This window comes from Silene latifolia, chromosome Y, assembly GCF_048544455.1.
Source record: "Silene latifolia isolate original U9 population chromosome Y, ASM4854445v1, whole genome shotgun sequence".
In the NCBI taxonomy this organism is placed as follows: Eukaryota; Viridiplantae; Streptophyta; class Magnoliopsida; order Caryophyllales; family Caryophyllaceae; genus Silene; species Silene latifolia.
The window spans coordinates 176,257,729-176,273,169 of record NC_133538.1 but is presented as its reverse complement, the minus strand read 5'-3'; positions in this window follow the sequence as shown (position 1 = coordinate 176,273,169).

Here is a 15,441-nt window from a genome sequence, read left to right as displayed (position 1 = left end):
AGCATAAAATTGAGCATGTTCATACATATTATAATGCTGCATTTTCCTTATGATTGTCATAATTTTAATTTATGTAATTTTTGAATTATGTAATTTTACTTAGTATGGCCTTAGATTCTAATTGGTATTTCCCGAAATGTATGGGAATATCGATTCGGTTGTAATTTTATTGTGATCTCGTATCACCGTTTTGTAATTTAATAGATTTATTTTATTTCAGTTACAAATGTATAATAGGAAATTATGTAATTTATTATGTAATTTAAATTCATCTCGGAGTTCCCAAGGACGGATTTCTTCAAGATGGCGATACATAAAGACGGTGTTACCTCGAGATGCGTGCCACAACCGAAGTTCAAGGGACCAATGGAGTTGGTTTCCGAATATGTAATAGTTAAATAGTTTTTCTATTTTAGGAAAGGCCATACTAGGATTTTTTTATGCTTGCATTTTATTTTATGTCGTATGCATCGCTAAATCGCCATAACTAAAACATGCATCTTCTTTTATCGAGTTTTTCGACCGTGTCAATTACAATTATCGTAGTTCACCGCTTTAGTTCACTTAAAATGTGATAGATAATAAATTGACATGACCTCTCGCTAAAATAAACAATTGAGACATAGCCTTACCAAATAGTAGAAACAATGAAAACCTATTTCGCGAGGGAGTGCACTCGGCTACCCCGGGGTACAAACCTTGTTACGTAGGGGAAATGGGTGATAAATGTCTATCCACCGAATTCATGTTGATGAGGGTTTCATCGCCTACCCCGTGCCCAAGTTAATATGGGTTTGGATAATGGACACATTTATTCGAAATTTGGATTGAACTCAACAAAAGTTTTTTGATAAGGGTTTCATTGGCTACCCCGTGCCCTTGTCGAATGTGTTTTGGGCTATAGATAAATATTAGAGTAATTTTATCGACCGAGAGTTCTAAAAGTAGAATCGATTAAAGAGTTAATCCACCGAGTTATATTGATAAGGGTTTCATCGGCTACCCCGTGCCCAAGTTAATATGAATTTGGATCTTGGAATCATTTATCATAGTTGGGTAGAGGTCACTATGTAAATGCTATACTTGTTTACAAGTATTATTATAACGATGAATGTTTTGTTTTCATTATTCCGTTATCATATTGTTCTATTTCTTTACCATAATTCATATACGATATCATTTCGATTTTTGATTCAAATCTCCATTAAAACATCGTAACTAAAGACAAATATGAATTTTCTTCTAAAACCTCATTTTATCCATTGGAAGGATCTCTTGTTAAGAGTATAGATAAAAGTTATTCATTATCAAACAGGTTTTTGATTCTTGATTAACACATCTACTTACAATGGATTGTTTTTCATGTACTTAAATGAATTAAGTACATTGAAGCGATAAATTGTTTTGGTAATTAGTTTTGTCAAGAATTCATAATTGACCAAAATAACGCAACCACTTCAATGAAAGTTTTAAGACTAAAACGAACAAATGAAGAGTAATCTTCATAAATTCAATTTTGCTTCTCAAAGCAAAGATTCATTGAATTGAATGGGAGCATTCTCTTAAACCGTTAAGATGAGGGCGAGGTTCAAGAAGTAAAGATTATAATGGAATTGATACAAGGTAATGTTAAAGGTAAAGTTGTTGAGAATGACGATACTAAACCTATCAATCCCGACCGATAAAGTTTCCATTTTCTTAAATGTTAGACACGAGAAAGAAAACTACCCCAAATTATTGAAGAATCAACAAGTTAGTTGTGGGACATCTAATGGGACTTTCTTCGTTAAATGTTTATTTGATTAAACATAAATTTTGCTAGTATTACTTCGTCAATATTAGAAACCGGTGATGGTTTTCATCATTATGTTTGATACATAGGATGATTAGAATATGACGACTAGCAACAATGAAGTCAAGAGATAGAGTCATTGTGTACTAAATCTAGTTTTCGGGTTTGGAGTTGTACTTAATTGTGACTATTAAGTACATAAACTCTAAATAAGAATACAATTTGTTAAAGATACAAAAGAGGTTTCACTTTTGTGACCCTATACACCATGATTTGATGTATGGCTAGCCCATCATCAAGGTGATTATATTCTAAACCAAACTAGAATGATATATCATGAAGATGATGCAAGACTCAAATTGGTAACCCAAGATTAAACCTTAAATTTTGGAATGATGAACGCAAAGAGTTATCGAGTACTCTTGAAACCATTAGATTGTTAACGGTATATGCGTATCTTGTATTCAAAACAAGATATCTCGTACCTTTTGGTTGAAAAGGAGATCGAGGTTATAAATCATCGATCCAAAATAGGTTGATCATCATCTTTTACCAACGATTTAAGTTGACACTAGTGTGTTCACTTAATAAGGTAAATAGAGAAATCTTTGAAGAAGTTCAGAAGTTCAAGGAATCACGATTTAGTCGTGATGGGATTATCAAAGTGAAAACTTTGATATAAGCCAAATGAATTGTGATAGAGTATCACAAATTAATCTCTCTTAACACGCATTATGGGATAATGTATGATTGGATAAGAATTCAAACGCTATTCGATAAGGTTTGGACTTCGATCAAGTTACTTTGAGTTACTTGATCCTTTTGGGGATTTAATCATTTAATCTAGATTATTTTTCCACTAAATCGAATCATATGAGATATGAAATGGTAAGGGTACCATGTTTGTAAGTTTTCACAAGAAACAAATGCTCATTTTTCCCTTTCAATTATCACGAGTACGACGGGTTTGCGGCTCATGAAGCTGTCTTTCTAAAATACAAGTTTATTTCTAGAAGACAGAGTGGGAGAAATTATTCAAAGAGCCACAAAGATGTTATGTCACAAGAAACTGGTCTTTCTTGGCTACATGAGATGTTTTGTGTAAGACGTTGTTTCTTTAAAACCTAGGAGGTTAAAGTTCGTCACTTGTTGAAAATGATGAATTCATGCTACTTTTAAGAAAGCAAAGAGCTTATAACTTACAAGAGAAATCGTTTGATTCAAATTGATTACTTCTAGAAAGTAATGAACATATGACTTACATGAGAGTCTTTAAGTCACAACTCACTACAAGGCTTTGACCATGAAAATCCAATATAAAAGGCTTGATTAGTTGCAAAGTGTTTTACACTAATAAAGAGAGATTTCAAGGTTTGATTAAGGTTTGATTGGTTGCAAAGGGTTTTGCACCAGTTGAAATGCACCAGTTGAAATGCTAAGTATATTTGGATCTTCTTAGGGATTGTGTTTCATTATTATGAAATACATAGCAAGTAAATCTAAAACTCACTTCTTCAAAAGAAGGAATGTATTCAATACATGTCTTGAGTTTTGTAGATTCTTGCAATCCTAAGATAATGTGAAACTTAAGAGAGGATCTTAAGTAGGACATCAATGAGTTGGAATCAATGATTTGATCATGTTATAAAACTTTTCTCGATAAGTCGAGAAGTTGTGTTTATACATGGAATTTAGTGGGAGTTACGAAAATTTTAATTAGTCTTATATGTGGATGACATATTGATCATTGCGAATGATGTAAGACTTTTGGAGTATTATAATACATCTTGAATATCCGGATTTATGAAGATAAATCCACATGATATTAGCGTCAGTAAGAAGTCTTATGTTGATAAGATTCATGACTAGTTCAATTAAATTGAACATATTTGATTGATTCCATTTGCTTCCGCTGCCGGATCAATTAAAAAGAAATGATGTATAACACTTCATATGCTTTGAGTATGATGAATTGTTTTCAGAATCGAATTTAAGTAATCTTTACCAAGTAAGCCATAAAGATTACTCTTAAGTGCTTGCAGAAGCATTAAGGCTATGATGCAAAGTGTTTATGATGCAATATTGTGTAAGGGTGTTACACAAGTGACAATTGACAATTGAGGTTGCGCATGGTTTCCGACAAAAACCATAATCAAAACACATTAGGATGGTTAAGATACCATTGTGGTTATGTTATTTAAGAAATAGATTTTCTAGAATCGTTCTAGGCAATAAAGAACAATAAGAAATATTTATAACGGAAATTGAGTACACTTGCGATCATGAGATGTGCAAGAAGGATGAGTCCCGCACACTGTGAAAACAGTGGGAGCTATTCTTAGGCTAGAGGGCCTATGTCTTGATTGGATCTCGACACGTACTCAGAAGGTTTTGTGATGCAAATGTATACATTACAGAGGAAAACGAGTATGTAGTAAGGTTGAGTAAGGTACAAGAAATTGATAAAACCTACTAACCAAAGCCTTCTCAAAGGCTAAACATGATGAGTAATGTCATTTCAATTTAATTGAAATGAACAACTACGTGCAAGATCAAATTAGATTATAGAACATGAAATAGTAATCAGGCATTGACTATTCATGTGTGATAATCGCATTTGTCGTTCGAGTTTTACTTTAAAACTCTTTTATTATACTTTGTTACATCCAAACGGGTTGTGGAGACAATTGAACCCTGTTAAAGTGAACACGGATTAGCATTGTATTCGTCCATAGTCACTTGTATGAGGTGACGTCTCGAAGTGACTAGAGTGTGATGCGATTGATGGCAAGTTCAAGTGCCATACAGTCATGTGAGATGACTAGTCGATCACATAGGCAGACTGTTAGGAACACTTTGTCGGGCCTTATGACCGCTTATAGAGTTCTGGCAAATTTATATAGCCTGGTCGTGGCGAGAGCTGCTATAGTATTCTAATGAGTCGATTCTTTTGACTAAAGACCATTCGCCTAAGATGGCACGAGTTTGATTAACTTTGATTTGTGTTACTACGACCTTCGTAAATGGGGTCAAATGGGCATATTTTGGGTTATGATGGTGTGGCTAGTCGAAGGGAATAAGTGCGATAGGAATTGTCCACCCCTTGTCGAGTTATAACAATATCTCAGGGCCACTCGAGGAGTAATGAACTGGAAATGCGTGGCCACGCTCGGAAGGTATTTATGATAGATAAATCCGGTCAATCAGTTATTCTCCAGATCGAGGAAACCACTCTCGATATGATCACTTGCAAGTACGACCTGAAAGACACCTTGCATTGAGTGGGAGATAGTAATAGGACAAGAGAATTGGTGACGCACACTTGTCGAGGACAAGTGGGAGATTGTTGGGAAATGTGTCCTCAACAATAGTGCGATCACATGATTTAAATATCATTATTAAATCTCATTTTAAGTATACATGTGGGATGTAATATTTTACAGTCAACTGGTCCACACATATCGGTAATGATTGGCTGACTAGAGTTTGACATTACATTTGTCGTCGTGCGACGGTGGTGATCATTGATCCCCTTAGGTCATACCTAAAGGGTTACACTCTTAATTGATTATTTAATTGATCGTATGACGATAGGGGTTAATTAAATTACTTAAAATTGACGGACGACTTTGGAAGAAATATTTACGTGTCTCATTGTAATTTGATTAAATAAGATACGGTCTAAGTAATCGAATTGTTTTATTGCTTAGATGAAATTATTGTTTACGGAAGCAATTGAACTGAATGAATAAATTATTATAAATACAAGATGTTGTGATTTATAATTGGTAAATTATTTTGGTACAAGTAATTATGAATTATAATTGTAAGGAAAGTTTCGTTCTTAGTAATCGATATCCCGGCTACATATAACCTTCTCTTAGGAAGACCTTGGCTTCACGAACTCAACGCTGTATCCTCCTTACACCAAAAGGTCAAGATGATTATTCAAGGATCTGTGGTTACCCTAGATGTAACACCAATTAAAGTTGAGGCAACACCCAATCCTATATTGAAAGTTGACCATGGCCAAGAAGACTTGGACCTTTGGGGATTCTGCGAAGACATTCTCGTTCTTGAAGAAAATAAAGAGGGTAAAATAGAGGCTCTACCTTACTACCCAAATGTTATAGTAAACTCTATCATGAAAAGTAGAGGATACATACATGGTACAACTCTCGGTAAAACACCAAAACGGGCATCCAACCCGACACTTAACCAAAAAAGACACCACCTTTATTGTTTAGGCTATCAACCATCCTCGAATGAATTAAAAGAACCATTGACTCGAAGAATGAAGAAAAAGTTAGCCGAAAAAAACACTAAACCTGTTGATCAAACTATATGTGCATGCCCACACACTTTAAATGGTCAATTTATTAAAGAAGGGGACTATTTTCCATACTACGGTTTTTGCGAGCCATTCTTTGTGGAGAAAACCAAGAAGGTAGTCCCAGGATTTAAAATATTTGAAGAGTGTTACTTCTTAGCTTCGGAAGCACCTCAACTTCCCTTGAAAGTTCCGACAGAAGATTGGATGCAAGAAGCAAAAATTAATGCATTTGGTTTACTGTTTGGGCAAGAATGTGAGAGCAATCTGAATTATTTTACCATGGCACTTCAAGATGATAACTTTAATCCCTCTAGGTTAATCACTCCTTACCACAATACTGAGCAAGGGTGGCACAAGACTTGGAAATGGACTACATTAGATGGAAAACAGTTCAAGATAAGTATAGGAGAAGGGCCCGTCTTCAAAGAGTTTGAGTTTGAAATCGAGTCCAAACCGAGTCCGATGAAGGGTTTGAACTTAGATATAGTGTCCCTAGTAAGTCTAATATTGAGTCTAGTCTTCCTAGTGAGTCGGGGAATACCCCAATTTCTATCCAAGATGAGTCAGGGAATCCCCTTATCAATAATGAGTCTAGTGATTTACTTCTTCATGTACTTCTTTCTAAAAGTAATAAAGTAATTTTTAATTCTTCGTCGGGCTCTTCCACTCCTTTTGATTGTTTAGTTTCTAATGATGACGAGTTGCCAAAAGAAATCATAAAAGCAATGAAAAACTAAAAAGAAAGAACATCAATAATTGAAGAAATTGAGCAATAAATATCGGAACCGAAAATGAAATCAAAGAAATAAAAGTTGGTTTATCACTCAACACGGAGAACGAGCCAAATTAATAGATCTTCTCAAAGAATTTAATGATGTTTTCGCATGGTCATATAAATATATGTCCGACATAGGTAGAGAAATTGCGGAACATACTATTCTCTTGTATCAAGATGCAAAACCAATAAAACATAGACTACAAAGGATGAAATCAGAACGGGCATTAAAAATAAAAGAGGAAATACAAAAGCAGTTAGATACAGGTTTTATAAAAGTAGCTAACTACCCAAAATGGGTGGCAAACGTTGTTTTTTTTTTTGATGAAATGTAAGTAATTCATTCAAATAAAAAAGTAACCATACAATGCATTTGGGTCAGTCCATTATTCTAATGGGCTTCATCAAAACGCATAGACAAAAACAAAAGGAAACGACATCAGTCCAAGACCGATCCTACAACAAGACCAAATTCCTATCTGATTCTCAATAACAAAATCAAATCGTCATCAGCTTCACACATGAACCCTAATAAATAGGATTCATGTCTTCCCCAAAAAATTTCCTTATCTCATCCATGTCGATGTCACTCTTCCTTTGAATCAAGCTAGAGAACCAAGTTTTCATGTCCTTAAGGATGTCACCCGCAAGCTTAGTAGGTCTGAGTACTTGAGCCTCGTGTTTGCAAAGGTTTCTCTGTCGCCAAATACAATAGATCGTTGCATTGATGATTGCATTAATCATCTCCTGGTGTTTTTTGCCCCCTTTCATCTCCTGGTGTCGCCAAATAAAATCACGTGGCAAACGTTGTTCCCGTACCCAAAGAGGAAGGAAAGGTTAGGATGTGTTTAGTGTTGGGAAATGTGTCCTCAACAATAGTGCGATCACATGATTTAAATATCATTATTAAATCTCATTTTAAGAATACATGTGGGATGTAATATTTTACAGTCAACTGGTCCACACATATCGGTAATGATTGGCTGACTAGAGTTTGACATTACTGTCGTGCGACGGTGGTGATCAGTTGATCCCGTTAGGTCATACCTATAGGGAAATACTCTTAATTGATTATTTAATTAATCGTATACCGATACGAGTTAATTAAATTGCTTAAAATTGACGGATGATTTTGTGAGTATAATTTACGTATCTTATTGTAAATATGATTAAATGAGACACGGTCTAAGTAATCGAATTGTTTTATTACTTAGATGAAATCATTGTTTACAGAAACAATTGGAACAGAATGAATAAATCATTATAAATACAGAATGTTGTAATTTATAATTTGGAAACATTTTGGCACGAGTAATTACGAATTACTAGTCAATTTTGTAAATGACATATTTTATGAGTATGTTGATTTTTAATATGTTAAAAATACATTACATTGTGACATGTCATGTAACATGTTACATGTGACAAAATTGACAAATGACAAAATAAAATGGACCATCCATTTTATTATGAAAGTCTTAGAAATTAGAGGGAGTGTTGGGTTAATATTGTGTTTTCATATTAGTGGAAAACATAATTATTAAAGACTACCTACTAGCCTTGCAACCTAAGCTTTTGAGAAGAGCAAAAACAAAAGGCATTGGGCATACTACCCAATGCTCTTTTTCGGCCACCCACAAGAAAGAGAGAAGAGCTTTTCTCTTTTACATCATTATTCATTCTTCCCATCTAATTTTTCTAGAGTAAGAAAATGCAATAAAAACTCTCTACAATTTATGATAATTCTAGAGAAATATACTCACATATACTCCCTCTTGACCGAGATTTTCAAGAGTAAAATGCAATTTATTTTGTGTCAATTTTATAGTGAAACTAATATTATTACTAGATCTAAATAATATTAGTTATTAAGAGTTTTCCTTGGGTATATGCTTTTGGGAGGGATTCTATACTTGAATCCTTGTTCTTCCATTTGGAGAGCTCAAGAACAAGTGAGTAGGTGAACTCACTTGTGCCCATAAATCCGAAAATCACAATGTAAGATGATGGTTTCTTCTTTATATTGTTTATTAGTTTGCATGCATAAGATCAATGATTTATTTTATGACTAAATAAATTAGAACATATAAGAATATGTTAGTATATATAGATCTACATTTCCTTCAATCGGTATCAAGAGCCATGGTTGTTTGCATGCAAATCGGTTAAAAGTTTTTCCGAGTTATAAAGATTAACATATAAAACTTGTAAAATTTGTGTTATTATGATATATCACGAAATTAATTCATGCATGTTAAAATTTCTATTCCTAAAATGTTTTAGGATATTTTGGTTATACGGATTTTTATTGTTCATATTATACAATAATGACATTTAAATATGATTTTATGAGTAAAAATGTCATTTTCGGTCTAAAATTAGCTATACTTCGAATTTTCCAGTGATTTTTGGATATGTTGTCACATATATTATTTTGAGATAACCTGTAAATTTTCATAATTTTTGGACTTGTTATCCTCGAAAAATGGATTTTTCATTATTAAATTCGGATTTAGGTGAAAAATAGGTTAATATGAGTTAAATTTCGAATCTAGTCATAGAAATTTAATATGTTATCACATGCAATTTTACAAGATGTGTGTAAAATAATTGTCTATAAAGAAGTCTTTTTGCATGATTTATGGATTTTTGAAGAAAAATAGCATAAATAGTGACATTATTAGTGAAAAATTAATAAAACATAATCTATGACTTAAGAAAAATGTCTAATGTTGCCTTTTAGTATCTTTTTCAGATCTAAAATTGAAAAGTTAATGAATATAATTTTTCCATGTTTTTATGATTATTTTAGTTAAAATCGATAAACCGCAACATTGTTTTTCCGGAAAAATTTCGAATTTTTTTTTTTAACCTAAGTTTTTGAATATTATGAGTGTCATGGTATTTTTACAGAATGTTCATGAGTTTAAATTTCAAATTTTGAATTTATTTGAAATTTTGTGATTTATTTGAAGTTTATAGCTTATTTTTGTAATTTTTAGTCCATTAATGAACAATTTTATAAATATGGGTTAATTATGGTCAAATTATTAGTGAAGACTAAATTTTGAGTCCTAAGAGGTTAGGGTAATTAACTTATGCATAAATATGAATTTATGTAATTTTTGTGATTGTAAAATGTTGAAATCACGCAAATCCGTAAAAACCGAGTAATATACGATATTGGCTAATTAAAGGCGATTTAGCATAAAATTGAGCATGTTCATACATATTATAATGCTGCATTTTCCTTATGATTGTCATAATTTTAATTTATGTAATTTTTGAATTATGTAATTTTACTTAGTATGGCCTTAGATTCTAATTGGTATTTCCCGAAATGTATGGGAATATCGATTCGGTTGTAATTTTATTGTGATCTCGTATCACCGTTTTGTAATTTAATAGATTTATTTTATTTCAGTTACAAATGTATAATAGGAAATTATGTAATTTATTATGTAATTTAAATTCATCTCGGAGTTCCCAAGGACGGATTTCTTCAAGATGGCGATACATAAAGACGGTGTTACCTCGAGATGCGTGCCACAACCGAAGTTCAAGGGACCAATGGAGTTGGTTTCCGAATATGTAATAGTTAAATAGTTTTTCTATTTTAGGAAAGGCCATACTAGGATTTTTTTTTATGCTTGCATTTTATTTTATGTCGTATGCATCGCTAAATCGCCATAACTAAAACATGCATCTTCTTTTATCGAGTTTTTCGACCGTGTCAATTACAATTATCGTAGTTCACCGCTTTAGTTCACTTAAAATGTGATAGATAATAAATTGACATGACCTCTCGCTAAAATAAACAATTGAGACATAGCCTTACCAAATAGTAGAAACAATGAAAACCTATTTCGCGAGGGAGTGCACTCGGCTACCCCGGGGTACAAACCTTGTTACGTAGGGGAAATGGGTGATAAATGTCTATCCACCGAATTCATGTTGATGAGGGTTTCATCAGCTACCCCGTGCCCAAGTTAATATGGGTTTGGATAATGGACACATTTATTCGAAATTTGGATTGAACTCAACAAAAGTTTTTTGATAAGGGTTTCATTGGCTACCCCGTGCCCTTGTCGAATGTGTTTTGGGCTATAGATAAATATTAGAGTAATTTTATCGACCGAGAGTTCTAAAAGTAGAATCGATTAAAGAGTTAATCCACCGAGTTATATTGATAAGGGTTTCATCGGCTACCCCGTGCCCAAGTTAATATGAATTTGGATCTTGGAATCATTTATCATAGTTGGGTAGAGGTCACTATGTAAATGCTATACTTGTTTACAAGTATTATTATAACGATGAATGTTTTGTTTTCATTATTCCGTTATCATATTGTTCTATTTCTTTACCATAATTCATATACGATATCATTTCGATTTTTGATTCAAATCTCCATTAAAACATCGTAACTAAAGACAAATATGAATTTTCTTCTAAAACCTCATTTTATCCATTGGAAGGATCTCTTGTTAAGAGTATAGATAAAAGTTATTCATTATCAAACAGGTTTTTGATTCTTGATTAACACATCTACTTACAATGGATTGTTTTTCATGTACTTAAATGAATTAAGTACATTGAAGCGATAAATTGTTTTGGTAATTAGTTTTGTCAAGAATTCATAATTGACCAAAATAACGCAACCACTTCAATGAAAGTTTTAAGACTAAAACGAACAAATGAAGAGTAATCTTCATAAATTCAATTTTGCTTCTCAAAGCAAAGATTCATTGAATTGAATGGGAGCATTCTCTTAAACCGTTAAGATGAGGGCGAGGTTCAAGAAGTAAAGATTATAATGGAATTGATACAAGGTAATGTTAAAGGTAAAGTTGTTGAGAATGACGATACTAAACCTATCAATCCCGACCGATAAAGTTTCCATTTTCTTAAATGTTAGACACGAGAAAGAAAACTACCCCAAATTATTGAAGAATCAACAAGTTAGTTGTGGGACATCTAATGGGACTTTCTTCGTTAAATGTTTATTTGATTAAACATAAATTTTGCTAGTATTACTTCGTCAATATTAGAAACCGGTGATGGTTTTCATCATTATGTTTGATACATAGGATGATTAGAATATGACGACTAGCAACAATGAAGTCAAGAGATAGAGTCATTGTGTACTAAATCTAGTTTTCGGGTTTGGAGTTGTACTTAATTGTGACTATTAAGTACATAAACTCTAAATAAGAATACAATTTGTTAAAGATACAAAAGAGGTTTCACTTTTGTGACCCTATACACCATGATTTGATGTATGGCTAGCCCATCATCAAGGTGATTATATTCTAAACCAAACTAGAATGATATATCATGAAGATGATGCAAGACTCAAATTGGTAACCCAAGATTAAACCTTAAATTTTGGAATGATGAACGCAAAGAGTTATCGAGTACTCTTGAAACCATTAGATTGTTAACGGTATATGCGTATCTTGTATTCAAAACAAGATATCTCGTACCTTTTGGTTGAAAAGGAGATCGAGGTTATAAATCATCGATCCAAAATAGGTTGATCATCATCTTTTACCAACGATTTAAGTTGACACTAGTGTGTTCACTTAATAAGGTAAATAGAGAAATCTTTGAAGAAGTTCAGAAGTTCAAGGAATCACGATTTAGTCGTGATGGGATTATCAAAGTGAAAACTTTGATATAAGCCAAATGAATTGTGATAGAGTATCACAAATTAATCTCTCTTAACACGCATTATGGGATAATGTATGATTGGATAAGAATTCAAACGCTATTCGATAAGGTTTGGACTTCGATCAAGTTACTTTGAGTTACTTGATCCTTTTGGGGATTTAATCATTTAATCTAGATTATTTTTCCACTAAATCGAATCATATGAGATATGAAATGGTAAGGGTACCATGTTTGTAAGTTTTCACAAGAAACAAATGCTCATTTTTCCCTTTCAATTATCACGAGTACGACGGGTTTGCGGCTCATGAAGCTGTCTTTCTAAAATACAAGTTTATTTCTAGAAGACAGAGTGGGAGAAATTATTCAAAGAGCCACAAAGATGTTATGTCACAAGAAACTGGTCTTTCTTGGCTACATGAGATGTTTTGTGTAAGACGTTGTTTCTTTAAAACCTAGGAGGTTAAAGTTCGTCACTTGTTGAAAATGATGAATTCATGCTACTTTTAAGAAAGCAAAGAGCTTATAACTTACAAGAGAAATCGTTTGATTCAAATTGATTACTTCTAGAAAGTAATGAACATATGACTTACATGAGAGTCTTTAAGTCACAACTCACTACAAGGCTTACAGCCATGAAAATCCAATATAAAAGGCTTGATTAGTTGCAAAGTGTTTTACACTAATAAAGAGAGATTTCAAGGTTTGATTAAGGTTTGATTGGTTGCAAAGGGTTTTGCACCAGTTGAAATGCACCAGTTGAAATGCTAAGTATATTTGGATCTTCTTAGGGATTGTGTTTCATTATTATGAAATACATAGCAAGTAAATCTAAAACTCACTTCTTCAAAAGAAGGAATGTATTCAATACATGTCTTGAGTTTTGTAGATTCTTGCAATCCTAAGATAATGTGAAACTTAAGAGAGGATCTTAAGTAGGACATCAATGAGTTGGAATCAATGATTTGATCATGTTATAAAACTTTTCTCGATAAGTCGAGAAGTTGTGTTTATACATGGAATTTAGTGGGAGTTACGAAAAATTTAATTAGTCTTATATGTGGATGACATATTGATCATTGCGAATGATGTAAGACTTTTGGAGTATTATAATACATCTTGAATATCCGGATTTATGAAGATAAATCCACATGATATTAGCGTCAGTAAGAAGTCTTATGTTGATAAGATTCATGACTTGTTCAATTAAATTGAACATATTTGATTGATTCCATTTGCTTCCGCTGCCGGATCAATTAAAAAGAAATGATGTATAACACTTCATATGCTTTGAGTATGATGAATTGTTTTCAGAATCGAATTTAAGTAATCTTTACCAAGTAAGCCATAAAGATTACTCTTAAGTGCTTGCAGAAGCATTAAGGCTATGATGCAAAGTGTTTATGATGCAATATTGTGTAAGGGTGTTACACAAGTGACAATTGACAATTGAGGTTGCGCATGGTTTCCGACAAAAACCATAATCAAAACACATTAGGATGGTTAAGATACCATTGTGGTTATGTTATTTAAGAAATAGATTTTCTAGAATCGTTCTAGGCAATAAAGAACAATAAGAAATATTTATAACGGAAATTGAGTACACTTGCGATCATGAGATGTGCAAGAAGGATGAGTCCCGCACACTGTGAAAACAGTGGGAGCTATTCTTAGGCTAGAGGGCCTATGTCTTGATTGGATCTCGACACGTACTCAGAAGGTTTTGTGATGCAAATGTATACATTACAGAGGAAAACGAGTATGTAGTAAGGTTGAGTAAGGTACAAGAAATTGATAAAACCTACTAACCAAAGCCTTCTCAAAGGCTAAACATGATGAGTAATGTCATTTCAATTTAATTGAAATGAACAACTACGTGCAAGATCAAATTAGATTATAGAACATGAAATAGTAATCAGGCATTGACTATTCATGTGTAATAATCGAATTTGTCGTTCGAGTTTTACTTTAAAACTCTTTTATTATACTTTGTTACATCCAAACGGGTTGTGGAGACAATTGAACCCCGTTAAAGTGAACATGGATTAGCATTGTATTCGTCCATAGTCACTTGTATGAGGTGACGTCTCGAAGTGACTAGAGTGTGATGCGATTGATGGCAAGTTCAAGTGCCATACAGTCATGTGAGATGACTAGTCGATCACATAGGCAGACTGTTAGGAACACTTTGTCGGGCCTTATGACCGCTTATAGAGTTCTGGCAAATTTATATAGCCTGGTCGTGGCGAGAGCTGCTATAGTATTCTAATGAGTCGATTCTTTTGACTAAAGACTGTTCGCCTAAGATGGCACAGTTTCAGATTAACTTTGATTTGTGTTACTACGACCTTCGTAAATGGGGTCAAATGGGCATATTTTGGGTTATGATGGCTGTGGCTAGTCGAAGGGAATAAGTGCGATAGGAATTGTCCACCCCCTTGTCAGAGTTATAACAATATCTCAGGGCCACTCGAGGAGTAATGAACTGGAAATGCGTGGCCACGCTCGGAAGGTATTTATGATAGATAAATCCGGTCAATCAGTTATTCTCCAGATCGAGGAAACCACTCTCGATATGATCACTTGCAAGTACGACCTGAAAGACACCTTGCATTGAGTGGGAGATAGTAATAGGACAAGAGAATTGGTGACGCACACTTGTCGAGGACAAGTGGGAGATTGTTGGGAAATGTGTCCTCAACAATAGTGCGATCACATGATTTAAATATCATTATTAAATCTCATTTTAAGTATACATGTGGGATGTAATATTTTACAGTCAACTGGTCCACACATATCGGTAATGATTGGCTGACTAGAGTTTGACATTACTGTCGTGCGACGGTGGTGATCAGTTGATCCCCTTAGGTCATA